This window comes from Castanea sativa, chromosome 7, assembly GCF_040712315.1.
Source record: "Castanea sativa cultivar Marrone di Chiusa Pesio chromosome 7, ASM4071231v1".
In the NCBI taxonomy this organism is placed as follows: domain Eukaryota; kingdom Viridiplantae; phylum Streptophyta; class Magnoliopsida; order Fagales; family Fagaceae; genus Castanea; species Castanea sativa.
The window spans coordinates 25,880,909-25,907,928 of NC_134019.1; the positions used below are offsets into that span (position 1 = coordinate 25,880,909).

Genomic DNA, 27,020 nt, shown 5'->3' on the forward strand with positions numbered 1-27,020 from the left:
AATTTGTAATAAACACCAAATTATCTAAGTCATGTTATGTTATGTAATAAAATAACATTATATTCTTATATACTATCTTTATATATAATGCAATAGAATAAGATCTTTGAAATCAAAGAGAAAAAAAAAATATAACAACTTATAAACACAACTTAATCACATCAACCCAAAGTAAAGTTCCAAATAAAAAAAAAAATTATCAATCTAAAGTAGAGATGCAAGAAAAAAAAATCCACCAAAAAATGAAAAAAAAAAAAAATATATATATATATATAGAGAGAGAGAGAGAGAGAGAGAGAGAGAGAGAGAGAACCTTTTATGTGTGGAAAAACAATGTATAGAATGAAATAGAGATTTGTAAATTCATAGGAAGAGGGGGAATAAAAAAAAGCCAAAAATAAAGGAAGATAAGGGGATATAGGTAAAGTGATATTAAGATAGATAATAGTGGGGAGATAAAAAGGTCAAAGGGAGGAGAAAAGTTGGAGATAGTATAACATTAAGTTGGAAAATTAATAAAAAAATGAATGTTGGAAATTAGTAGATGATGTGAACGCTGATATGGTTCAACATGAGCGTAGCAATAATAAATGTTACGCTTCAACTTTGAGTAAACTTAAAACACAAAATAATATTGCCTAATGGGCATTGGGTCTAGTGGTATGATTCTTGCTTTGGGTGCGAGGTGCCGAGTTTGATTCTCAAAATGCCCCATTCATTTGTTGTTCTTTACTAATAATTTTTTTTTTCAGTTCAGATTTTAATATTGCTGAAAAATAAATTGAGCAAAGTCAAGTTATTAACTGCAAAATTAGTTTTCAATAAATCCACATGTATCTTAGATCTGATAAGACTATCTATTAATGAATAAAGTAATAAATTTGGTTTCAGAAGATGCTGAAACAAGGAAGGGGAGACAGGAAACAAACCCAAATTTTTCTTCTATTTTACTGTAATACAACCAGAGGTTATATGTATTCAACTCACTGCCCTCACATGCAAAAGATTCAGTTCTTTCTCAAATGATGGCATTTTGTGGTGATATGCATTTCACCTTATTGTTATCCTCACCTCAACATTTTAAAATTGGGCCAATTACTCTATACAAAAACCAACTACTTACCTGCAGAGACACTTCATCAATTGGTAAGCAGCAAGAAGGCAAAGGTTTCAAAATTTGTACAATTTACTGGACAAAACATAGCATTGCTGCACATCCTGATGTCAAGATATTTTGAAAGGGCATCTTGTAAGTAATTAGTTTAGACCTCAAAGAATGAGAATATTATAGATTAAAATTCTAGTGACTAAAGCAATTACACTGATATCAAATCAAATATATGGTTAGTTTTTATTCTAGACACCATCTTCAGCAAAAGTGGGCTTATTTTATCAGAAATATCTTCTGCTCTGAAGGAACCCACAGGTGGTTCAAGCCTTACATCAGATGTGCATCCTTCCAAGTGTTCCTTGTTCTAGTTGGTGGGATTCACTAACGAATACTTGCCTAGTTGAACCATTTACTCTAATACCACTTGTTGAGGGATTAATATAACATATAAGGACATCATTTGACCCAAAAGCTCAAGCCTATTAACCACTCACTCTTGTCATTAGTATCTCATGTGGGACTTCAACACTTACTAACCACACCACTCACACGTGAATATACCAACAGCGTAAATTCTCCATTCATCAACTTATAATCATGTTCAAATGTCATAGCCAACTATTAGCCAACTATCAAACTAGGCATACAGCTTACCTATAACCAGCTAATTCTTTAAAGTATTTAAAGTCTCAGGCTAAAATGTAGGAAGGAAAAAAGATCAATTGACTTTAATGAGAATAGTTGATTAAACTTAAACACAAATTGGTATCACCAAATGGGCATTTGGTCTAGTGGTATGATTCTCGCTTTGGGTGCGAGAGGTCCCGAGTTCGATTCTCGGAATGCCCCATTCATTTAATTCTCTTTACAATGTTTTTCTGTTAAGATTTTAATATTGCTGAGAAATAAACTCAGCAAAGTCAAGTCAATAACGACAAACTTAGGTTTTAATATTGCTGAGAAATTAACTCGGCAAAGTTAATAACGACAAACTTAGGTTTCAATAGATCCAAATAAATCTTAGATCTGACAAGACTATTCATTAAGTAATACTTATATATAAATAAAAAAAGAATAAAGTAATAAATAAGGTTTCAGAAAATGCTGAATCAAGGAAGGGGAGCTGCTAGCTAGGAAACATTTACCTCCAGAGGTTGTGTATTCAATTCACTGCCACATATGCAAAAGTTTTAGTTCATTCTCAGATAATGACAAAACATAGCATTGCTGCACATCCTGTTGTAAATGTATTGGAAAGGGCATGTTATAAGCTATATAAGTTTAGACTTCAGAGAATGAGAATATCATAGAATAAATTCTAGTGGCTGCAGCAACTGCATTGATACCAAATCAAATATGGTTAGTTTTTATGCTAGAACCCAACTTTCGTCTTATTTTGTTTCCCTACAGAAGAATTGTAGGTGTTACTAGTAATAGATATTATGGTCTAAAGGAGCCCAAAGTACAGTAGTCCTAGATTAGTCTAGGATTTACCTAGCTTTTCTATGAAAAGAGAGAGAGAGAAGTCAAATAAAGAGAGCTCAAGTAGTAATTGACATCAGGGGTACTTAGCAAACAAACAATAATTGACATAGGTAACCGGTAACATAAACATGTGCCAGAGACAACTAACCTCAAATACATTGATTTCTGAATTAGTCAATTACAGCTCATGGGTGAAGAATATAATATGATAATTCTACATCATAGAGAATTATGTCCTTCTATGACAAATCATAAATTAAACTGCTTAATAGAATTAAATGATCAAATGGTAGGGCATTTGGTCCAGTGGTATGATTCTCGCTTAGGGTGCAAGAGGTCCCAAGTTCAATTCTTAGAATGCCCCATATTTTTGAACTTGATTTTAAATTACAAAATTTTCCATTTGGAATGCCCCCATCTTATAACCTGATTCTAAAATCAACTTAACCACACTTTATTCCATTTATCCTTAAAGAAGTATAGAACCATGGGATAGGAGCATATTTCATAGGATCCTTGATTTTTGATTACTCAGTCAGCTGGAGTGAACAAAATTAATAACAATTTGGGATTCACCCAAAAAAGAAAATTGTATAAAATAAAAATGGATAGCTCCTAAATTAGGAGTGAACTTAGCCATGCAATGCAGTCAAAGGATAGCCAGCTAGACTACACAAAACGAGGACATAGCTATCACAAATTAATATTCAACAGAACCAGTAAATTATTATGAAAACCATTAGTATTACCAAGTAATCAAAATTTTTAGGGATTTTCAGCTGCTTAAAAAAGCAGAGATTAAAGGTCCAAAAGAGAACAAAATTTGATTTTATGCAGTAGTTAGACTACATTAGGAAAATTCTTGGTTCAGTTAAGATATCACCTCCACTTGAACGCAGATTGTAATTGCAAAATCTGCGAGACATATAGCGTCTGCATCAATGAGTAATCTAATAGGTAATAAGTTTAATCTTCAAATAATGAGAATATGATAGATTAAAATTCTAGCGACTGATGCAACTACACTGATATCAAATCAAATATGGTTAGTTTTTATGCTAGACTCCATCTTCAGCAGGAGAAGTTGGGCTTACTTTTATCATAAATATTTTAGATCCGATAGAACCAAATTCATCCAAATATATCTTAGATCTGACACTACACTTGGTGAATAAATGCATCATTCATTGTTCCTTATATTTGTGTTCTGTTGGAGTTGGATTCACATATACAAGAAAATGCTCCTTTAGCAATTCAATGGATTTCAAATTTTCAACATTTGGTTTTAATTTGTAAATGAATAATAAACTATGTTGGGAGTCAAACCAACAAACATCAAATGGATATGATGAATGTGGTTAGGTACTTGGATGAGGTTGAACTACTAGACACTCGGTCTAGTGGTATGTATGATTTATGCTTCAACAATGAGAGATCCTAAGGAGTTCAATTCTTAAAATGTTCAGTTTTTAATCTGTCACTTTAAATATCAGTGCCAACTATCAAAGTAGGCTTACTATAGCCAGCTTATAACCTCTTTAGCTTGAACTGTTAGTCACAATTCCGAGATTAAATACCCTACCTGAAAACACCAAACTGTGACATAACTCAATTTTTCCTATATTTCCTGCAGCAACTGTTACACATTAGTATAAGTTGGCAATCTAGCAACCCTGCATTTTTACAATTCAAAGTCTCAACCTAGAACGTAGGTTGGGGGGAAGATATCAACTTTAGTTAAAATGGTTAATTCGAACTTAAGCACAAATAACACCATCAAATGGGCATTTGGTCTAGTGGTATGATTCTCGCTTTGGGTGCGAGAGGTCCTGAGTTCGATTCTCGGAATGCCCCATTCATTAAATGTTGTCTACTAAACTTTTGAAGTATTTCAGTTCAGTTTTTAATAATGCTTAATGTATACTGAGCAAAGTCAAGTCAAGAACTGCAAAAATAGGTTTCATTAAAGCCAAATATATCTTAAATATTACAAGACTATTAAGTTATGAATGAAGTAATAAATTAGGCATCAGAAGATGCTGAATTAAGGAAGGGGGGCTAGGAAACAAACCCAAATTTATCATACTTTATTACCTGAGGGGGTCATTTGCCACCAGAGGTTATGGAATGAACTCACTGCCTCCACATGCAAAAGATTTAGTTGTTTCTTGGATGATGCATTTTGTGGTGATTGGCACATCACCTAATTTTCCTCCTAACCTCAATATTCTAGAATTAGGCCAATTACTAATAAAAATGAATCACTCACCTGTCCAGACACTTCATCAATAGGTAAGCAGCTAGAAGCCAATGGTTCCAAATTTTGTACAATCTAATGGACAGAAGATAGCTTTGCTGCACATCTTGATGTAAAGGTATTTGGTAAGGACATCTTAAAAGTTATAAGTTTAGACTTCAGACTTACCAAAAAAAATGTTTGGACATCAGAAAATGAAAATATCATAGATCAAAATTCTAGTGACTGCAGAACTGCACTGATGCCAAATCCAATATAATAAGTAACCTCACCACTTAGACATGAATATGCCAACAGGGTAATATTCTCCATTCATCATGTTTAAATGTCATTGCCAACTATCAAAACAGGCTTAAAGTTTTCTAAAACCAGCTAATTTCTTTACTTTTTGTTGGTAGTCACAATTCCAAGATTTAAAGAGTCGTTTATGAAAACACTAAACTATGAGATAGCTTAATTTTACCTACATTTCCTGCAGCAAGCATTAGACATTAGTATAATTTGGTTACCAGCAACCTTCCATTTTTGCTAGTATTTTTAAGTCTCAGTCTACAAGCTAAGGGGAGAAAAGCTCAACTGACTTTAATGGAAATGGTCAAGTAAACTTAAAACACAAAATAGTATCACCAAATGGGCATTTGGTCTAGTGGTATGATTCTTGCTTTGGGTGCAAGAGGTCCTGAGTTCGATTCTCGGAATGCCCCATTCATTTAATGGTCTTTAGAAGTTTTTTAGTTTAGATTTTAATATTGCTAGAAAATAAATCGAGCAAAGTCATGTCATTAACTGCAAAACCAGTTTTCAATAAATCCACATGCATCTTAGATCTGATAAGACTATTTATTAATGAATAAAGTAATAAATTTGGTTTCAGAAGATGCTGAAACAAGGAAGGGGATACAGGAAACAAACCCAAATTTACCATCCTTTAATGCAACCAGAGGTTATATGTATTCAACTCACTGCCCCCACATGCAAAAGATTCAGTTCTTTCTCAAATGATGGCATTTTGTGGTGATATGCATTTCACCTTATTGTTCTCCTGACCTTAAAATTTTAAGAATTAGGCCAATTACTCTCTACAAAAACCAACTACTTACCTGCCAAGACACTTCATCAATAGGTAAACAGCGAGAAGGCAATGGTTTTAAATGTTGTACAATGTAGTGGGCAAAACATAGCATTGCTGCACATCCTGATGTAAAGGTATTTGGACAGGGCATCTATAAGTAATAAGTTTAGACTTCAAAGAATGAGAATATCATTGATTAAAATTCTAGTGACTGAAGCAACTACACAGATGTCAAATCAAATATGGTTAGTTTTTATACTAGACTCCATCTTCAGCAGGAGAAGTTGGCTAATTTTATCAGAAATATCTTCGCCTCTGAAGGAACCCACAAGTGGTTGAAGACTTAAATCAGATGTGCATCCTTCCAAGTGTTCCTTGTTCTAGTTGGTGGGATTCACTAACGAACACTTGCCCAGTTGAACCATTTACTCTAATACCACGTGTTGGGGAGATTGAGGGGATAATATAACATATAGGGACATCATTTGACCCAAAAGCTTAAGCCTATTAATCACTCACTCTTGTCATTAGTATCTCATGTGGGACGTCAACACTTAACTAACCACACTACTCACACATGAATATTCCAACAGGGTAATGTTGTCCATTCATCAACTTATAATCATGTTCTCATAGCCAACTATCAAACTAGGCTTACAGCTTACCTATAACCAGCTAATTCTTTAATTTGAGCAGTTAGTCACAATTCCAAGATCTAAAGAACCCTATATGAAAACACCAAACTGAGAGATACCCAACATTTCCGGCAGCAGGCATTAGACATCAGTATAATTTGGTAAACCAGCAACCTTCCATTTTTGCAAGTATTTAAGGTCTCAGGCTAAAAGGTAGGAGGGAAGAAAGATCTATTGACTTTAATGAAAATAGTTTATTAAACTTAAACATGAGATAGTATCACCAAATGGGCATTTGGTCTAGTGGTATGATTCTCGCTTTGGGTGCGAGAGGTCCTGAGTTCGATTCTCGGAATGCCCCATTTACTCAATTCTCTTTACAATGTTTATTAGTTCAGATTTTAATATTGCTGAGAAATATACTGAGCAAAGTCAAGTCAATAACTACAAACTTAGGTTTCAATAGATCCAAATATATCTTAGATCCACACATGCAAAAGTTTTAGTTCATTCTCAGATAATGACAAAACATAGCATTGCTGCACATCCTTATGTAAAGTTACAGGAAAGGGCATGTTATAAGTTATATAAGTTTAGACTTCAGAAATGAGAATATCATAGACTAACATTCTAGTGGCTGCAGCCTGCAGCAACGGCATTGATACCAAATCAAATATGGCTAGTTTTTATGCTAGAACCAAATTTTCATCTTACTTTGTTTCCCTACAGGCGAATTGTAGTTGTTACTAGTAAGAGATATTATGGTTAAAGGAACCCAAACCTATTGTAAGCTTTTGTACTTGTAGAACAAGTACAGTAGCCCTAGATTAGGCAAGGATTTACCTAGCTTTTCTATGAAGAAAGAGAGAGAGAAGTCAAATAAAGAGAGCTCAAGTAGTAATTGACATAAGGGGTACTTGCAAAGAAAAAATAATTGACATAGGGTAACATAAACATATGCCAGAGAGGACTAACCTCATATACCTTGATATCTGAATTCGTCAATTACAGCTCATGGCCTCACGGGTGAAGGATATAATATGATGATTCAACATTGTAGAGATTAAGTCTATCTATGACAAATCATAAATTAAAAATTACTTAATAAAAATAAATGAACAAATGGTAGGGCATTGGTCTAGTGGTATGATTCTCGCTTAGGGTGCGAGAGGTCCCGAGATCAATTCTAGGAATGCCCCACATTTTTTAACTTCATTTTAAATTACAAAATTTTTTATTTGGAATGCCTCCACATTTACAAATTATATTGTTTACTAAAGTTTTGAAGTATTTCAGTTCAGTTTTTAGTTATGCTTAAAATATACAGAGCAAAGTCAAGTCAAGAACTGCAAGATGAAGATTCAATAAAGCCAAATATATCTTAAATATGACAAGACTCTTCATTTATGAATGAAGTTATAAATTTGGCATTAGAAGGTGCTGAATTAAGGAAGGGGAGCTAGGAAAAAAACCCAAGTTTATCATACTTTATTATCTGAGGGGGTAATATGCCACCAGAGGTTATGTAATGAAATCACTGCCTCCACATGCAAGAGATTCAGTTGTTTCTTGGATGATGACATTTTGTGGTGATTGGCATATCACCTGATTTTCCTCCTAACCTCAATATTCTAGAATTTGGCCAATCTCTAACAAAAATCAGTCACTCACCTGTCAAGACACTTCATCAATAGGTAAGCGAATTTTTTTTTCCATTTAGCCTTAAATATCTAACATTTTCTTTAATTTTCAGGTTTGAAAAGAATGTAGGAAACTAACATCGAGTTTTTAAAACTCGAGATTAGTGTAGAACTCGAGCTTCTAAAGCTCGATTTCTGGTTTTTGGTCATACCCTTACATGGACAAATTTTTCATGTGGAGCAAATTTAGCCACATAGAAATCGAGTTTATAAGACTTGAAATCTGCACACCATAAACCAAAACCACTAACACTTTCAAACGCCTCACTCAAACACTCTCAAAGTTCAAACACACTGAAACACTCTTAGTCAAACACTCTCACTCACTCAAACTTCGCTCCGCCCTCTCAAAGTCACTCTCAAAGTCACTTACTCACTAGAGTAAATGACTTAGTCTGAAACTTTCAAAATCACTCACTATCACACCCAAATCAGTCACTCAAACAGTTTCCTCTGTCAGTACTGCTCCCATTGATCCACCGTGCCGAAGGTACTCTCTCTCTCTCTCTCTCTCTATTTAATAAGTTGTCGTTTTTGCTTCGTAGATTCCTCTCTCTCTCTCTCTCTCTTTCCAATTTTAGATTTTGGAATTTCATGATGTTACCTAGGGTTTTTCGTTTTTCAATTTTGGATCTTTTTGGGTTTTGGTGATTCATGTTTGGTTTCCGAGAAAAAAAAAATTGAGGTTTTAGGTAGGAAATGATCATTTGTCATTTTAGTGAAGAATGTATATTATTCTGTTTGGTTATTTGGAAAATGAGTAAATAAAAAAAAATTATTTTTTAACAAATTGAGCATTCGAATTGTTGTTATGAAATTAGTGTGAATTTTAGTAGTGTAAGAAGTGTTAATATCTGGATTACATTGATATTTAATCTAATTTGATTTTTTTTTATTGCTTTTATTTTATAATTTTCTAATTATGTGTTTATTGAATGTAAATTTGAATTTTTGTAATTGAATTGACATTTAATCTAGTTTGAAATTTGGACTTTTTTTAGCTCATTCATTGCATTGTTTCAAAAATTCAGAATTAGGATTTTGGAATCATATTTTAGCCTAAATGTCAATGTTCGTGATTTAGAAGTTTGTATGTATGGTGTGCTTCGTGCTTTTTCAAATGGCTATCCCCATTTAATTACCAGACTCATTCATATCCTAGGAATAGAATAGTTCCAAAACCTCCTTCAACAGAACCGGCCAAAGTTTGGCCTTTCATTAATGCATGGATATTAGAGTCTTTGGAAAGAAAACTTCACGATATGTTGCTTGAATTAAAGATCATGCATTCAGTAAGAAGTTTTTCCAAGTAACTTGTCTTATGCATGATTTGCATAATGTGTCCTTGCTAGTTTAGTAATACAATACCCACCTTTTTGTAATTACTTCTTTCCACCACTTAATTCCAAAGATTAAACTTCTCCACTGCCTACCTCCATAATCTTTTTTTTTTTTTTTGATAGGTAATAAGGAAATATTATTAAAAGGGAATAAAACAAAAGATACATAAGAGTTCATGATAGTGGCTTCTCATTATGTGGTTAATATGGATGGAGTGGATAGATCTATATTGGAACTTAAGTTATATTGAAGCAAGCATCTTATTAGAGGTTGCTTCAACAATGGAGTTTCTTGTTTACTTGTAATCCAAACAAAATTATTATAGCAAGTAGAGTTAAATTGTCAGTGGATAATTTGAGCTTGTAATTAAAGGAAGGGGTAGGCTTCAAAAGTGGTACACACCACAAGCTTGTCTAGTTAGGCCACTAGTTGCATACTCAATTTGTTCTTCCTGTTTTGGTTTTCTTTAACTTATAGATTGATTTTATCTATTTTTTTAAAAGCACATCCCCATCTATCCAAAATAAATATCATAAATCTTTGCACATTTGTAGTTTCTCTTCTTGCCATTGATGTCACGCGTTTTTTATAATACTGCATTTTATACTTTGAGGAGACATTTCTTAATTTTTATGCATATATCAAATCATTTCATTTAGAGCATCAGAGGTGGTTCAGCTGTAATATTTCAAATCTTTTATGCAGTGAACTATTTTTTATATCTTCATGTGAAATCATTGTGTGTTGTGGTAATGCCTGATTTGTGATGACTCTCACACCAAATAATGTATGTCTGCCACTATGTATGATCTCATAGTAGCACTCTTTGCAGTATGGAGCCTCGGATTGATGAGGAGCTAGAGATCGTGCGCCCTAGTCCAGAAATTACTTCATTGTTGACGCAACAACAATCATTGATCAGAGGACATTTGGAATGGCGAGGTGAAATATCTAGTTCTAACAACCACTTTAATTTTTACGTTGTCTTTGACTTTTAGCAAGTTCTTTCAAAGTTGTATATCTAGTTTTAACAACTGCTATAATTTTTATCGATTTTGTAGGACCTGGGCCCACTTAAGTTCCATGGTCGCTCTAAGAAGATGGCAAACATAACGATGCAAGATAATCAGATGATTGACATTATCAAGTTAGTGGGGCTAGAATGATTGTTTAGGGCCCCTTCCAGAGAGATAGATCATGGCCTAATATCGGCTCTAGTTGAGCGATAACGGCTGGAGACTCATACGTTTCATCTTTCACATGGTGAGATGTCAATCACCCTAGAAGATGTGGAGGTCATTTTGGGACTTCCTATAGACGGTGAGGTCTTGGTTAGGCCGATTGCTGTGGGGGATGGGGATTGGAGGCAAATGTGCGTGGAGTTGCTTGGTTTTGGAGTTCCGGCAAATGACAACAAAACTTTGGTGGGGCAAAGAATTCTCATCAGCTGCCTTGTTGAGTGCATTGCAGAGCCACTGCCTCATGATGCAACGGAGATTCAAATACATCAGTATGCCCGGTGCTATATTTTAGCGCTACTAGGGGATAAGATTTTCATGGACAAGTCGGGAGATAGGGTGCATCTGATGTTCTTAGAGTTCCTGCAGAACCTTCGTGATCCACCACAGTATAGTTGGGGTAGTGGTTGTCTGGCATAGTTGTACAGAGAGTTGTGTCGAGCAAGCCATAAAGAGGCATCGCAGATTGGTGGGGTGTTGCAATTGGTCCAGTATTGCGCATGGCAAGGTTGCCATTCTTGTGCCCGAGGATAGAGCCCCCACTTGGATGTGATTATGGCCCATGGCCAAAAGCTCCACTTGCATTTAAGTAAGTATTTTCATGATATTCAGTGTGTTATGCAATGTACTCTTCTTAGTAACTAAGTGGTATTATTTTATCTTATATTATTCGCTCGTAACTGTAGGTGGGTGCAGGTGCCAAGCCTGAAGAGTAGGCCATCCGGCATGGCGTTGATCTACTATCGCGAGCAATTAGTTAGAATGCAGCTAGGTCAGGTAATAATATAGAAAAATTGTGTTTGGTTATGTTAAATAAAGATTATTATCACACGTTTAGTAGTTGAGAGCCTAGGGTGTCCGCTTAAGTTTTAGGCCATGATCAAGCTTTACAATTACTGAAAATTACATGCTGTCTCATTAGTGTTCCCGTCATCCTTTGGCAGTGCTAGAAGGGACCCTCCCCCTTCATGTCAATTTTAGATAATAAAGTTCCTATGTAATTGCCTTTGCAAAAGAACCTCTATGTATAGGATTCTGTGCCAATGGCTCAACCACTGAAACTAGACCACATTTACATTATTAGGACCCATAAAAGCTAAATGAGAAACAGGGTTTTAGGATAAACATGTTGGGGGGATAATAGAAGTAAATACTAAACAGTTTCTAGACAATGCCATTGGTATAAAGTCAGAAGCATGTTCCAATCTTTTGCCTTGGGGAGCTTTGTTTCCAACATATGTTTCAATGAAACGTTGCTATCAATTTGTGCCCCATCAAACAGCTGCCCCCACTGTTTTGTTGTCTACCATTTTGCTCTATCAAAGTCTCAATTACAGCTCACAAATGAACAGTCTTGTTCTTGTTTCATTGGCATTGCTAAGGTATTTGCTAAATTGGTTAAACTTGTGTGTGTGTTTGTGTGTGACTTCTATTCAAGGGAAAAGAAAAAATTAAAATAGTCTCCTTAAAGAACATTGAACACAGGTGGATATGGCATACTGCCCATACCCTTGTGTCGGAACACTACTATTGCATGCATATGCAAATATATATGTCATATATCAGCAACCACTTTTCTGCACGATAAGTTGCAGGAGCTGAGACGATCTAGGCCTAGAAGAGCTAGGCCTGTGGTAGGAGAATTAATTTCGTCAAATGTCATTTCAATAATTAATTGATTAATGGGACTTGCATATTTCTTTGATTTATATATTTGGTATTTTTTTGTAGATGTCACTTGTTAAGTGTTAGTGGTGGTTTCATTTGAACAACTGTTAGATGTCAATGTCATATGATTTTTTATTATTATTTTTTTGGGGGTTGTTTTGACATCAAACCTCACCAAGGTGGGACCTTTTCTTTTTTAATTTATTAATTATCTTAGAGATTGGAATAAACTAAGATTGCATTAGATTAGACTAAGGTAGTACTTGAAGGAAATTATTAAAACACTTCACTTTTGTGGGTTTGGGAGGGGTGGTTAGTAAAAAATAATGAAGTTAGAAAAACGAAATGATGTTGTTTATAATGTGGAGATGCATTATCTACTCTGAAATTGAGTTGTAGAGATTTCTAATCTGACAGAGTGATGCATGCGTAGTTATGTACTTGAAGCCATTAAAGTGAAACTAACAAATAGTCAATTGCTGCACTAATTCTAGGAGAACTCCTTAAAAAATTGTGTCATAGGGGAGGCAAGTGTGAAAGGTTTTTTGAGGTTTTGGAAGTCTTAAAGAGGTTGGAATATCGATCATGGTGATGATAGTTTTGGAAGTTTTTTGTTGGTAGCAGCAGTAGAGAAAATGAAGCCAAAAGGGTTTGATGGCAGTGGCGTTGTAATATGACCACTATCACACCATTTTCCTGTACACCTTGCTACCTTTAACACTGTCATTTCAAGTGGTAACCAAGCGGTATCTTTGTTTCATCATGCAACAACAACCAAACCTTAGTCCCAAAGTTTTGCAGTATCTTTGTTTCATCATATTTATTTAATTGACTTCACTGATGTTTCATTTCTTTGTTTTTTTCTTGTCTAAAGATTGGATCTGTATGTATAATTATCCTTAAGAATATGTTAAAATCATTGCTTTAACATATCTTCTGTTTTAATTTTTGTTTTTCCCTTTATCTATGTATTCTCCCTTATTTTACATTTTAAGATGTTATGATAATTGTTTTTTTGTTTCTATTGTAGATTATGTGGCAGCCATATGAGGCAGACTTAGGCCACCTTCCTGCCTTCTGCATTGCAGGGAGGGATACGTGGACAGCAAGGGTGCCACTTGTGTGATTTTGCATAGTAAAGACACACCACCCAGCCGTGTCCTTTGACAGTTTGGGTTGGCGCAGGAGCAGCCCGACCATGTTGTGTACAATGATAAACTGCATAGAATAGACTTGTGTTTGAAGGTGGAAAAAAATTAGAGGGAGGAGCATGCACCGTATATCCTTACATGGGATATGAGACAACAACGACTTTGCCATGCACCTCCTTAGACTGATGAGATGCCCCGCGATCATGCCTATTACCGCTGGTATCGTCCAATCACTAGAAAGTATGTCAACCGCAACAACGCTAAATTAGATATAATGGTAATGTGTTCTAATTAGATTTTATTGCCTGCTTTGTTTTTTCTTCAGTACATGTACGAACGTAGAATCAATTGATTTCTTTCTTTAGCAAATCTGGTTTGATCTGACTGACATCCAATTAAAAAGACTTTTTGTTACATATAAAATTCTAATAAAACTTTAGTTCTTAGTTGAGTATTTGAGTAGATTAATAAGTACTATATTATCCATTCTATAATTGATACATAAATGTCTCATATTTGATTGTACTGGTTCTTTCTTCGTTTCAAATTGAAAGTCATTTAGTGCTGTTGGAGATGCTTCCTGTAAGCAGTCGAGGACACAACCACGTCCGACATGTCCTAAATAATATGGTTGGGCTTGGTGGTGGTCTTCCAACAAATGGGCAGGCAAACAATAGACATGAGATTGAATCAGCAGCTACTGCAACCCCAAGCACAAACGCAGCACCCCTAAGTACATCGACCCGTGGTCGGCATGCAACAACCCCTTGGGTTGTAACTAGTCCTAAGATACCTACACCCATCCCGCACGCATCTCCTCAGCCCGAGGTCCCTCCACCCATCCTAGATGCATCTCCTCAGCCCGAGGTCCCTTCACCCACCCCACCTTCGTAGCCCAGTTTTGATCTTGGTATTGATTTTCATTTGACCCCTCCTATGTACTCTGAGACACCCTCATACCCACCCACCAGCTCCAGTGCACCCACTTTGCCCATAGACCCACCCTGTACTAAACCCATGACAATGATCCCCACTCCTAGCCTTTACACAGAACATCATTACCCACCTACCTCATCCTTATCTGACCCTCTAGGACCTCCGGTTGGGATTGACACTCTACAGCCAGATACTAATGTACCAGACGAGCATCCCCCTCATCAGTCCTCACCCCCATGAGGTAGACCGCAACGTGCTAGAAGAGCACCCACTTGTGGGACTAGCGGACACAAAGGTAGCTCTATGGTATGATAACATTAATTACAATGTAATGATATATATTGCAGTTCACTTTATTCTTATCATTACACCGCATATTGATTGTATGCATCTAATGTCTTTGCAACACGATGATGAGCCTAAGGATGATGCCCTGCAACCTCCTCCCCAGGCCAAACATTACACGAGGGTTAAAAAACGCAAAATAGGTTAGTTTACCATTTATTATCATTTTACGCCAAATAGGTGATAAGTTCATTCTATTCATATTTCATTATTCTTGACATAATAAGGATATGCCTTGCTCTGCATACCAACTGTGATTTTTAAGTTACTCATCTCTGGTTCACTTATGTAGTTTGAGACAGATTTTCCCTTTTCGAACTATGAAGAGCTGCGTTCTGTTTGCAGGTGATTGACATGGAATATGAGCTTCATGCACTAAGGGCTCAAATTTTAGTGAAATGTTCATTTTCGGTTAACCTTGAAAAGAGGTTTGTTAACTATCTTGTTGATGCTGGTGGGTGTGAGTTCATTTGGTTTGACATGGGAGCCAATTATATCCAACTATGTGTCCTAATATTACCTAACATATGCAGGACCAAATTTTTACTTTGCATTTACGCACCTATTATTGCTTGGTGCAATGCTTGATTTTTCTGATGCTACAAACAGGAAGGTTGCCAGTACATTAGTTCAAGAACTGCTGCACAAGCCTCCTAAGCATGAAGTTGGTGATGATGGGAACATGGTTGGTATAGGAGATGGGATAAATCTTGGTGGAGACAGAGAATGGGCTGATGCAGTGTCTGGACTGGCAAAGAAAGTCCATGCTGCTAATGGTGAATTTGAACAAATTGTTGGGGTTGTAGAAGAGCTTGCTCGGCCTTGCAGGGAGAGTCGCTTGAGATGGTTGGGTTATGTATAAAGGAGAGCGATTACTCCACCAATGAAAAAGAGTGTTATGATTGAAGTTAAGGGAATGAAAGGAGGTAGAGGCCTGAAATTATTTTGGTAGAAATAGTTAAAAAATAAATGTTAGATAAAGAGGTGACATATTATGATTTTAGATAGGATAAAATTTAACTTATAAAAAACAGATTTGATAGAATGGTGAAGATGAATACATGTGACAGATTTTTAATTAATCTTATGAGGATCCATAGCTGACATCAAAGTTTTGGGGCTAAGGCTTTAATGTTGCTGTTGTGTATGTGGAAGATAATTTGTTGAACACTTCATGATGGGGCCCTTATATCTATGCACTTGAAGAAGTTAATTGCAATAATTAGACATTCTATGAGAAACTTTTTCCACACCTGTTATTGTACACTTGTTTGTGTTTAATTCAGTTGCTCCACATACTTTTGAAGTGTCATTAGGATAAAACACAGCGCAAGACTTTCTTTTTTAAAGTTATTTGACACAGGACAACCTTCTCCCTGATCTTGGTATTAACCACTGTTAAGAAATTCAGTTGCAGGCAAAACATGTTCCCTTGGATGTGAAAAGGATTGCTGTCAGGTGCCTTGGGCTTTTTGGATTGTTAGAGAAGAAGCCAAGCAAGGAACTAATAAAGCAATTGAGGCTTTCCTTTGTTAATGGCCCTTTCGTAGTTAGTGTAGTTGCTTGTGAGGCCATAATTGATCTTGTGATGTGGCATGGGCCTCAGGAAGTTGACAGTGCCTTGGGGGAGAATTTTTCATTGAAAGTCCAAGATGATAAGAATGGTTTTTGTCCTGTAAACTTATCTGATACGGGTGAATGTTTGGATTTTCAAACGCTTGATCTCTTATATGCTGGAATTGACAGAGATGAGTGGTTTAACTCTTTAGCAAGTGATGAAAATGAGTCCGTTCAAGCTATTCTCGGGGAGGGATTTGCAAAGATTCTTCTTCTAAGTGAGAACTATCCTTGCGAACTTTAACTAATCTAGTAATCCTTTCCAAAAAAAGGGAGTTTAGCATTGATATACAATTGCAATAGAATGAAATAATTACATAGTAAGTTTTGTGAGTAAATAATGGAACCCCTAATTTTAAGCTCAATTTCAAATCCTATTAATGCATTCAAATCATTCAACATTGATAATATATGCAATTGAGAGGTGCTACGTCCACAACATTTTTACAACATTTTTACAACAAATCATAGGTGGTTAGTTATTATTGGTTCAAATTTGAACTTAACACTAAGATTACTTTTTTGCCCCAACAATAACAACCAGTAACAACCTGCCACTTAAGATTTGTTGTAAAAATGTTGTAAAAATGTTGTGGACATATCATTTCTCTATGCAATTTGGTCGATAATATATGCAACATTGATAATATATACATATTAAAGTTGATAATTTGTGTATATGTATATAACTTACTTTAGAATAAGCAAATTAAAATTTATATTTTCAGACACACACACACACACATATGTATATATATATATTCCTCTCATTTTTAGGGTAGTGTCTATTTGTGATTTGAATTTATCTTGACACAATAGTTCGACCCTCCAACTCAAAACTTCTGACTCCGCCACTGCGAAAACATATACCCCACCATAAATAGCAATAAGCAACAAAAAAAGAAAAGAAAAGCATTAGCTAAGAAAAAAAGCTCATATGTACAAAAGAAAAAAAAAAAAAAAAGCGAGATTAAAAAAAATAAAAATGAGAGGAACTCGAGCCTTTGAAACTCGATTTCCAGCAAGCATTAGCTAAAAAAAAAAAAGCTCATATGCACAAAATTAAAAATATATATATATGAGAGGAACTCAAGCCTTTGAAACTCGATATTCAAAAGAGAGTTTTAGAAACTCGAGATTCACAACATTTGCAAAACAACTTTGTTTCAGGCAGAGAGCATGCTCTGTTTTTGGAGCGTTCACACTAAGTGGAACTCAAGTTTCTAAAACTCGAGTTCCTTAGTATTTTCAAAATGCTCAAGGGAAATCGAGTCTCTGAAACTTGAGTTTCATTAGGGATTTTTTTTTTCCTTTCCTAGACATGCAAGCTAACCAAAAATGTATTCACCTGCTGAGAAGCTGAGAAACAGAGACAGAGAAGCTGAGAATGTAAACCACAAACACTCATTGAGAGGCAGAGAAGCTGAGAATGTAAATGCACTAAAATTGCATCAAATGGCGTTCTCAATAGGCACCAAACTACAGAAACTGTTATGCTCTCTACATAAACATAGCTTTATAATGTAAATGCACTTAAATTACAGCAAAATGCATTCTCAATATATCAGCATTCTAAACATGTCCAACCAAACTTAATTTGCAGATCTAATCGTACTACTCAAATCACAAAGTTCAATCAAATACATTGGATAGAAAATTACAAATACATTCAGTAAAAACCAAAAAGTTAATTGTGCCGATACAACGTAGTCAATTTTCCTAAAATCGGCGGTCAGCGCAACAAAAACATCGTCCAGGGAAGCATGCCTGAAAATCGTAGACTAATCACATTAGGAGACAAGATAGTAAACATAGAATGACCAACAATTATTTAACCGATGCATAACTTTTTGCCATCTACCTACCTAATTTGGAACATGACCGCTTGTGGAAGCGCCACGGGACTGCGGACATTTTCTACAGTTATGCCCGGAAGCATGACACAGTCCACATGTCTGCTTAGGTTGACTCTCTATCAAATCTGTGTCCTCCCTTCGCCATCCCGGTTCTCAATCCTTATTTCTCACTCCATCCATCTCATTCCTTATTCTTGACTACACTGGTCAACCTTTGGCCCGCAACAATGCTGGATTAGGCAACCACTTTGGCCCCATGGGATCCTTCCACAATGACTGTGACTTAGGAACCGCAAATGCATGTGAGTAAGTGTTAAGGGCATAGTCCAAACTATAACATGGGTGAATATATGTGGTCGAATCAACATTTACCGCATCACATACTCTAATTGCATGTGAACACGGGATCCCTATGTTTTGCCATTTCCCACAACTGCATGTTCTTTCCAGTAACCGAACTTCATAACTGTGGTTTCCCCCTCCTGTGCTACACATGTTGAGTGAAGTAACTACCTAATATATCATATGTTGATTGCTAAATGCCTTGAGATAGTGTTTCACAGATTTACGCCTATTTCCCTCCCACGTGGAGAAGGCATATGTACTCCATTTCTTACCCTCCAACAACTCATGAGTAATTTCTTTGTGTTGATCGTGGAAATATTCAACAAGTTTGTACCAAGTGAACTCAACCATTGCGGCAATAAGAAGGCCCTGTGCACATTTCAATACAACATTGAAGCACTCTGATATATTGGTTGTCATTGCCCCAAAACGTCTCCCACCATCATGTGACTGGGTCCACATATCCACAAACTCGCTCATTAGGTATGTGTATGGAAGATAATCTTGATTCTTTTCCTTGCCATCCTTCCCCGTCACCTTCTTCTTATTTATAATGGCCTCAATTTCCACATACTTAATGGGCTCCATTATGGTATCAAATTTAACTACCTGAGTAGCATATCCCGCTTTCAACGCTGCTGACTTTAGAGTCGAGTTTTGAAAATGTGTGTTGAAGTTGCTAGCAACATGTCAAAGGCAATATCTATGAAATACTCATGTTCTTCCATCATCCCCTCTAGGCCAGTTTATAATGGCGTTTTTGATACTGAGATGTTGATCAAAAATTATGCAAATGCCTTCGTCAGGTATTACGTGGCCAATCGTATCTCTAAGGCATTGTAAAAACTACCTCCAACTGGACCCTGACTCACAATCCACAACAACAAAGGCAAGAGGGAATACCTTGTTGTTAGCGTCGGTTGCTATTGTGACCAACAACTTTCCCTGATATTTACCATATAGATGGGTCCCATTAATACTGATAACCGACTTGCAATATTTGAATCCATCAATGCATGGACCGAAAGACCAAAACACATAATGCAAAAATACGATGTCATCTTCACCAGTGGGTGTGGTATGATAGAACACCTGGGTAGTTGGATCCTGATCAATATATGTTATTAGCAACTTTTGCAACCTTTAGTTAGACTCTTCCTAATTCCCAAACATCTTTCCAATCGTCTTTTGTTTCACATCTCATACCTTGTAATAAGAAGGCTTATAGCCCTCATATTTCGACTCTATCATAGATCTGAGATGCTTAATTGGGATAGTGTGATCTTCACATAACTTCTTAAGGATGTCTGATGCAATAAAATTACAATTCATCATTCTACAATCATTTCGCACCCCAATCAGTATACATGTGTGAGGACTCATATACACGGTGACAATCCATAGTCCGTGGAGATTGGGCTTCTTGACTGCGCAGACATATCACTTGCATGACTCATCCACGCATTTCACACAAAGTTTTTTCTTTGTCGACCTACTGATCATAAAATGTTTGTTTTCTTTGAGGGTACAAATTCTTAATGCGCGCTTCACCTTCACTTTATTGGCAAAAGTCAACCCTTTGCACAAATTCATCCCCTCTCTCCAAGTAGACACAAATGGTATCTCAATATGTGAAGGATCAACCATATTTTTCCAAGTATTTGCAGAAAATGACAAGGCAGGAGGTGCGTAGGCAGGGATTGTGTTCGTAATATTTTGGACACTAATAACATTGTCTGCATCAAGTTCACTACCGTCCAATGTCTCATCATCATCAATGTCCCTCTCAAAGTCCCCAAAGTCCCCTCGTTCAATCCTCTCTTCAAACTCATCTCTATCGACAAAATATTCACCGTTAATGGCAGTAGTCTCATCATCATCGTCGTCATCATCATCATCATCGGCATGAACATCATCATCCTCTACATGTGTAGAATACTCATATTGAGCATCCAGAACTGTAACTTGTAAACTTGCGGTTGTTTGTTGGATTTCCTCAATACCAACTTCTGCACACGGCTCCAACTGCATGTACAACTCAATACCATTTACTTCAGGTATTCTCTCCAACTTGTCAAACATGATCTTTACATATTTGTCTGTTACTATCGCCATATACTTGTATTTAATCCGATGCTTCAGGATTTCATGTGGCATACGATAAGTAATTTGTATGTTGTGTATAACAGGATTCACACACAATTCTTCCATAACTATCATCTTCAATTCATCAAGTGTCTTCGACCTACGATCAATTTGGGTATAATAGAACTTTATACCCGGCCCTTTAAATGGCAATCCCTTGTTCGCATTGGCATTCTTAAGTGGACCACCATGGTATAAGATTATATCAATTACAGGCATTATGAACTTGTTAGAGTCAAGTTACTATATTAGTTAAAAAACATTTTATCTAGTCAAACTATACAAAGTACAAATTCCAATTCATTCAAAGGGTATGAATTTCATTACACATTTCATACCCAAATCCTTTTTCCTTCATGCTAAGACTACCCATTTCATACCCAATACAAAAAAAAAAAAAAAAAAAAAAAAAAAATCCTTGTAAAAGTATACAGCATTTTATCTAATTACATACCCATAACATTTACATACCCAATACAAAAAAGCTATTTCATTACGCGTTCAAATGGCATGAATTACATACCCATTTCATTACAATTCATTTGAAGGGAGTAAGTCACTCATTTCATTACATACCCATTCAAAGGGCATGAATTACATGTAAAGATCATTACAATTCATTCACTACCCATTTCATACACAGAACAATGAATAAAGTCAAAAACCTTGTAAGATCATGATAAAAATAAGAGCCTAGAAATGATGAATAAAATTTTGGTAACAAAAACCATGCAAATAAATACTCAAAAAATTAACACTAACAAAACAAAGTTCTGTAATTCACAATATTGGTATCTTAACTAAGCTATGTTAGCTATCTACAAAATAAATAGTCAAATTCTTTAACCCAAACCCAACAACAACTAATACCCAACTACAATGACAATCAAATCAAAAAACCCTTACTTGAGGTATGAATTTGTTGAGAGGGAAGAGCAATGAGAGAGGCAATGTGGTGAGTGAGAGTGAGAGGCAATGTGGTGTGAGAGTTATGGGTGAGTGAGGCAGTGAGTTAGTGAGGCTGAGTGTTATGGGTGAGAAAGTGAGGGCTGATAAAATTTTTATTTGTGTTTATAAAATTTTGTAGACTAATGCGTGTATCTGCTGTGTTTATAAATTTTTTTCCTAGCGAAACTCGAGTCTGTAAGACTCGAGTTCTATGAAAATCAATATATATATATATAAAAGCAGAGACCTCAGGCAGAAGTGCATGAAGTTCTGCCATGTGGCGCTTTGTATGGGTACTTTTTCGTTTAGCCTTTCACCTCCCATTTTCTTATCAATGATTAGTTTAAGCCATAAATGTAGAAAAACAAAAGATTTAGTTCTACTCTCTTTCTTGAACTCTTCAACTTTTAATTTCATTAATTTAAGAAATGAAAGGTTTTCTCCATTCAATGTTAGTTTTCATGTTCTTTTACATATTCCAGTTTCACAAAATATCAAAAGGCCAAAAGAAAAATAGGACTAGAGAGATAGAGAGACAAAGAGTTAGAAATTAGTGTCAAAAAGAGTATGAAATTGCCTTTGGTTTCAGGTGCATATGCTTTAAACTCCTTAACAACACTATCAAAACTTGATACAATGCTTTCATAACATAAGGGGTTTCTAAAAGATATGTGTTTTTTGTTTTTATTTATCTTTTTGGAAAGTGTTTAATCTTTGTAAGTGATTAAGGTACTCAAATGCAAGTAAACTCATTAACAACACTATCAAAGCTTGATACAATCTTTTCACAACATATGGGGTTTCTAAAAGGTATGTGTTTTTTGTTTTTATTTATATTTTTGGAAAGTATTTAATCTTTGTAAGTGATTAAGGTACTCAGATGTAAGTAAAATTAAACGTAAGATACGAAATAGTATAAGTTTATATTTCCTTGTTCAATTATTGTTTTATTTTTAATCTATTGGCATGTATATTTAGTTTTAAGAATTATAAATTATAAACCTTAAATCTTAGATGTTTAGCCTTCAAAAGTTCACGTGTTTTCTTTTTAAAAAAATAAATACTTTTAAAAAAAAAGAAAAGGAAATAATAATAAAATTTATATTGAAAACGGTCAAATGTAAGAACTAAATATACATGTACACCTGATCAAACATAAAAGAGCATATAGTGACATTTTTAAAGTCTAACTTATTATGATTACTTATGGATATATTGTGTTACAATTTTTTTCATTCATTATATTTTAGTGACGTATAATACATAATCGAAATTAATTTTCCAAAATTATAACACATATGAGTATTATAAAATAACTAATAACGAACACGCGCATCGCGCGGGACATCCACTAGTTTTAATTAAATATCAAGTTTCTAATCCTCGATATCTATGAGTATAAAAACGTTTTTCCCTTAGAAAATTGAGTCTTTAAGACTCGATTTTCTAAGACTCGATTTTCAATTTGTAGAAATCGAGTCTTTAAGACTCGAGATCTATGTAGCATTTTAATCCAAGTCCGCAAGTGTAAAGCGAGTTTCTAACAGTCAATTTTTAAATAGATCTCAAGTTTCTAAAACTCGAGATGTTATTTTGCTTAATCCTTTGAAACGTTAGTTAACTTACTATATAGAACCCCTTTACTATGCTAATTCCCAAAAATCCCCTAGGTAAGCAGTTAGAAGCCAATGGTTCCAAATTTTGTACATTCTAACAGACAGAAGATAGCTTTGCTGCACATCTTGATGTAAAGGTAATTGGAAACGGCATCTTAAAAGTTATAAGTTTAGACTTCATACTTACCCCAACAAAAAAAAAAAAAAAGTTTAGACATCAGAAGATGTAAATATCATAGATTAAATTCTAGTGACTGCAGGTAGTAATGCAGGTAAGAAGGTATGGCAAGCTTTGTGGAATCTCAAAATTCCTAACAAAGTTAAAGTATTTGGCTGGAGGGCCTGTTCCGACATTTTGCCAACAAGAGCAAACTTGGTGCGGAGAAGAGTTATACTTGATGATAAATGTCCAATATGCTTAAGAGAAGTGGAGACTACAATCCATGCAATTTGGGAGTGTGTGGCGGTACAAGATATATGGGCAGGAAGCTGTCGAAAATTGCAGAAGAGGAGCGTAATGCCTACAGATGTTATGCAGCTTATGCAATGTTTAATTGACAGGTTGGCGAGAGAGGAATTGGAGTTGTTCTAGATTCAAGCTTGGATTATATGGAACCAGCGGAACCGGGTAGTGTTTGGTGGAACTCTGATGGACCCGAGGAACCTGAACAAGAGAGCTAAAGAATTTCTGACAGAATATAAGGCAGCTCAGGCGCAACTGACAGTAGCACAGATGGAGCAGTATGGAAGCACAACTTGACAACCTCCACCATCAATAGCTTATAAATTGAATTTTGATGCGGCTATTTTTTCTGAGCTGGTCAGAATCATAGTGGGAGCAATTATACGGAATGAGCAAGGTCAAGTTATGGCGGCAATGACGGCAAGTGGACCAAAGGTGAGCTCTAGTGAGGAAGCAGAGTTGTTGGCATGTCGAAGATCAATTGAATTTGCTGTGGATGTTGGGTTCACCAAGCTAATCATAGAAGGAGACAACGTAAATGTTATGCAAGCCATTTCATCTTCACGGATTAATTGTTCACTGCTAGGCTATGTGGTGGATGATATTCGCCACTTGGTTCATTGTTTATAGTGGGCTAGAATTAGTTTTACTAGGAAGGGTGGGAATAAGGTTGCACATGCTTTGGCTCAACATGCTAGGAATTCCTTTGATAATGATGTGTATTGGATGGAGGACTCTCCTCCACCGGCTACGGAGGCCTTATTTCAGGATGTTATGTTATTATGATTTTATGAATGAATGATCCCTTTTCAAAAAAAAAAAAAAAAAATTCTAGTGACTGCAGCAACAGCACTGATGCCAATTCAAATATAAAAAGTTTTTATGGACGCCGGAAATGAATTACCAGCTTTTAGAACCCTATCAAGCTGCAAAGGTGGTTCAAGCCATACTCTTGTGTTTGAATTCAAGCATAACACATTGGGGAGATTCCAATTAAGGGGATAATATAATATATATAAAAGTATTAGCCATTTAACCACTCACTCTTCTCATTAGTATCCCATGTGGGACTTTAAGATTTAACTAACCACAAAACTCACACATGAATATGCCAACAGGGCAATATTCTTCATTCATCATGTTTAACTGTCATAGCCAACTATCAAAGCAGGCTTACAGCAAATTTCTTTAATTTTAGCTGTTAGTCATAATCTGAGATTTAAAGAATCCTTCATGAAAACACCAAACTGTGAGATAGCTCAATTTTACCAACATTTCCTGCAGCAAGCATTAGACAATAGTATAATTGGTAACCCACCAACCTTCCATTTTTACTAGTCTTGTAAGTCTCAGGCTACAAGCTAGGGGGAGAAAAGGTCAATTGAATTTAATGAAATTGGTTGAGTAGGCTTAAGACACAAAATAGTATCACCAAATGGGCATTTGGTCTAGTGGTATGATTCTCGCTTTGGGTGCGAGAGGTCCCGAGTTCGATTCTCGGAATGCCCCACTCATTTTATTATTTTAAGTTCATATTTTAATATTTTTGAAAAATAAACTGAGCAAAGTCAAGTCAATAACTGCCAACTTAGGTTTCAGTAGATCCAAATATATCTTAGATCTGACAAGACTATTCATTAATGAATAAAGTAATAATAAGGTTACAGAGGATGCTGAATCAAGGAAGGGGAGCTACTAGCTAGGAAACAAACCCAAATTTGTCATCCTTTATTACCTGAGAGGAACATTTACCACCACCAGAGGTTGTGTATTCAACTCACTGCTCCACATGCAAAAGTTTTGGTTCTTTGATTCTTTCTCAGATAATGGCATTTGGTGGTGATTGGCATACACCTAATTGTCAAATGTTTCAAGAATTAGGCCAATTTCTCTTAACAGAAACCAACTACATACCTGTAAAGACACTTACTTCATCAATAGGTAAGCAGCAATAAGCCAAATTTTGTACAATGTACTGGACAAAAACATAGCATTGCTGCACATCCTGATGCAAAGGACTAAAGGTGTTTTGAAGGGGCATGATACAAGTTTGGACTTGAGAGAATGAGAATATCATAGACTAGAATTCTAGTGACTGCAGCAACTGCATTGATACCAAATCAAATATGGTTAGTTTTTATGTTGGACTCCATCTTAAGCTGGAGAAAACATTCGGTTGATTGGCACCAAAACAAATGAACCCAATTTTCATCTTACTTTGTTTCCCTACAGCCTACAGGGGAATTGTAGAGATATTATAGTCTAATTAAGGAGCCCAAATCTATTGTAATTTATTGTACTTGTACTGTAATCCTAGTTCCTAGATCTAGTCTATGAAAAAGAGAGAGAAAAGTCAAATATTGAGAGCTCAAGTGGTGATTGACAAAACAGGTACTTGGCAAATAAACACAATTGACATAGGTAGCCGGTAACATAGACATGTGCCATAGACGACAAATCTCAAATACCTTGATTTCTGAATTCGTCAACGTCAATTACAACAGCTCATGGTCATGGGTGAAGAAGAATATAATAATATGATAATTCTCCATCTATGAAAAATCATAAAATTAAATTACTTGATTGAAAAACATGATCAAATAGTAGGGCATTTGGTCTAGTGGTATGATTCTCGCTTAGGGTGCGAGAGGTCCTGAGTTCAATTCTCGGAATGCCCCATTTTTATGTTTTACCTTCATTTTTAAATTTCAATTTTTTTCCATTTCAGAATGCCCCCAATATTTATAACCTTTTTTTTTTTAGAAACAAACACACGCACACACAAGAGAGAGAGAAAGAAGTTCTAACACAAAGACACACTACAACTCTACTCAAAAGTCATGATAACTTTTAAGAGAGGGTGTGATAAGTTATACTACACACAACACACTCTTTTAAGCAATGTGAGACAATTACTCTTTTTTTTTTTTTTTTTGAGAAACAAACACACACACACACAAGGGAATGGGAAAGGCCCAATATTTATAACCTGATTCTTAAATCTTTTTTTTTTTTTTTTGGTTTTGAGAAAGATGGTTCTAAAACCAACTTAACCACACTTTTTTTCCATTTATCCTAAAAGAAGAAAAGA

The 27,020-nt window shown here is 35.5% G+C and overlaps 6 non-coding genes across 6 annotated transcripts; all 6 read left to right on the forward strand.

Annotated features, from left to right (window-relative positions):
* Window positions 1-1,888: 1,888 nt before the first annotated feature.
* TRNAP-UGG (transfer RNA proline (anticodon UGG)) lies at window positions 1,889-1,960 on the forward strand. Its single transcript has one exon. It is a non-coding gene; the product is annotated as a tRNA-Pro (tRNA).
* Window positions 1,961-4,378: 2,418 nt separating this feature from the next.
* Window positions 4,379-4,450, forward strand: TRNAP-UGG (transfer RNA proline (anticodon UGG)). The gene has a single exon. It is a non-coding gene; the product is annotated as a tRNA-Pro (tRNA).
* Window positions 4,451-5,485: 1,035 nt separating this feature from the next.
* TRNAP-UGG (transfer RNA proline (anticodon UGG)) lies at window positions 5,486-5,557 on the forward strand. Its single transcript has one exon. It is a non-coding gene; the product is annotated as a tRNA-Pro (tRNA).
* Window positions 5,558-6,849: 1,292 nt separating this feature from the next.
* Window positions 6,850-6,921, forward strand: TRNAP-UGG (transfer RNA proline (anticodon UGG)). Its single transcript has one exon. It is a non-coding gene; the product is annotated as a tRNA-Pro (tRNA).
* An 18,445-nt stretch (window positions 6,922-25,366) lies between these two features.
* On the forward strand, window positions 25,367-25,438 carry TRNAP-UGG (transfer RNA proline (anticodon UGG)). Its single transcript has one exon. It is a non-coding gene; the product is annotated as a tRNA-Pro (tRNA).
* Window positions 25,439-26,535: 1,097 nt separating this feature from the next.
* On the forward strand, window positions 26,536-26,607 carry TRNAP-AGG (transfer RNA proline (anticodon AGG)). The gene has a single exon. It is a non-coding gene; the product is annotated as a tRNA-Pro (tRNA).
* Window positions 26,608-27,020: the final 413 nt, after the last annotated feature.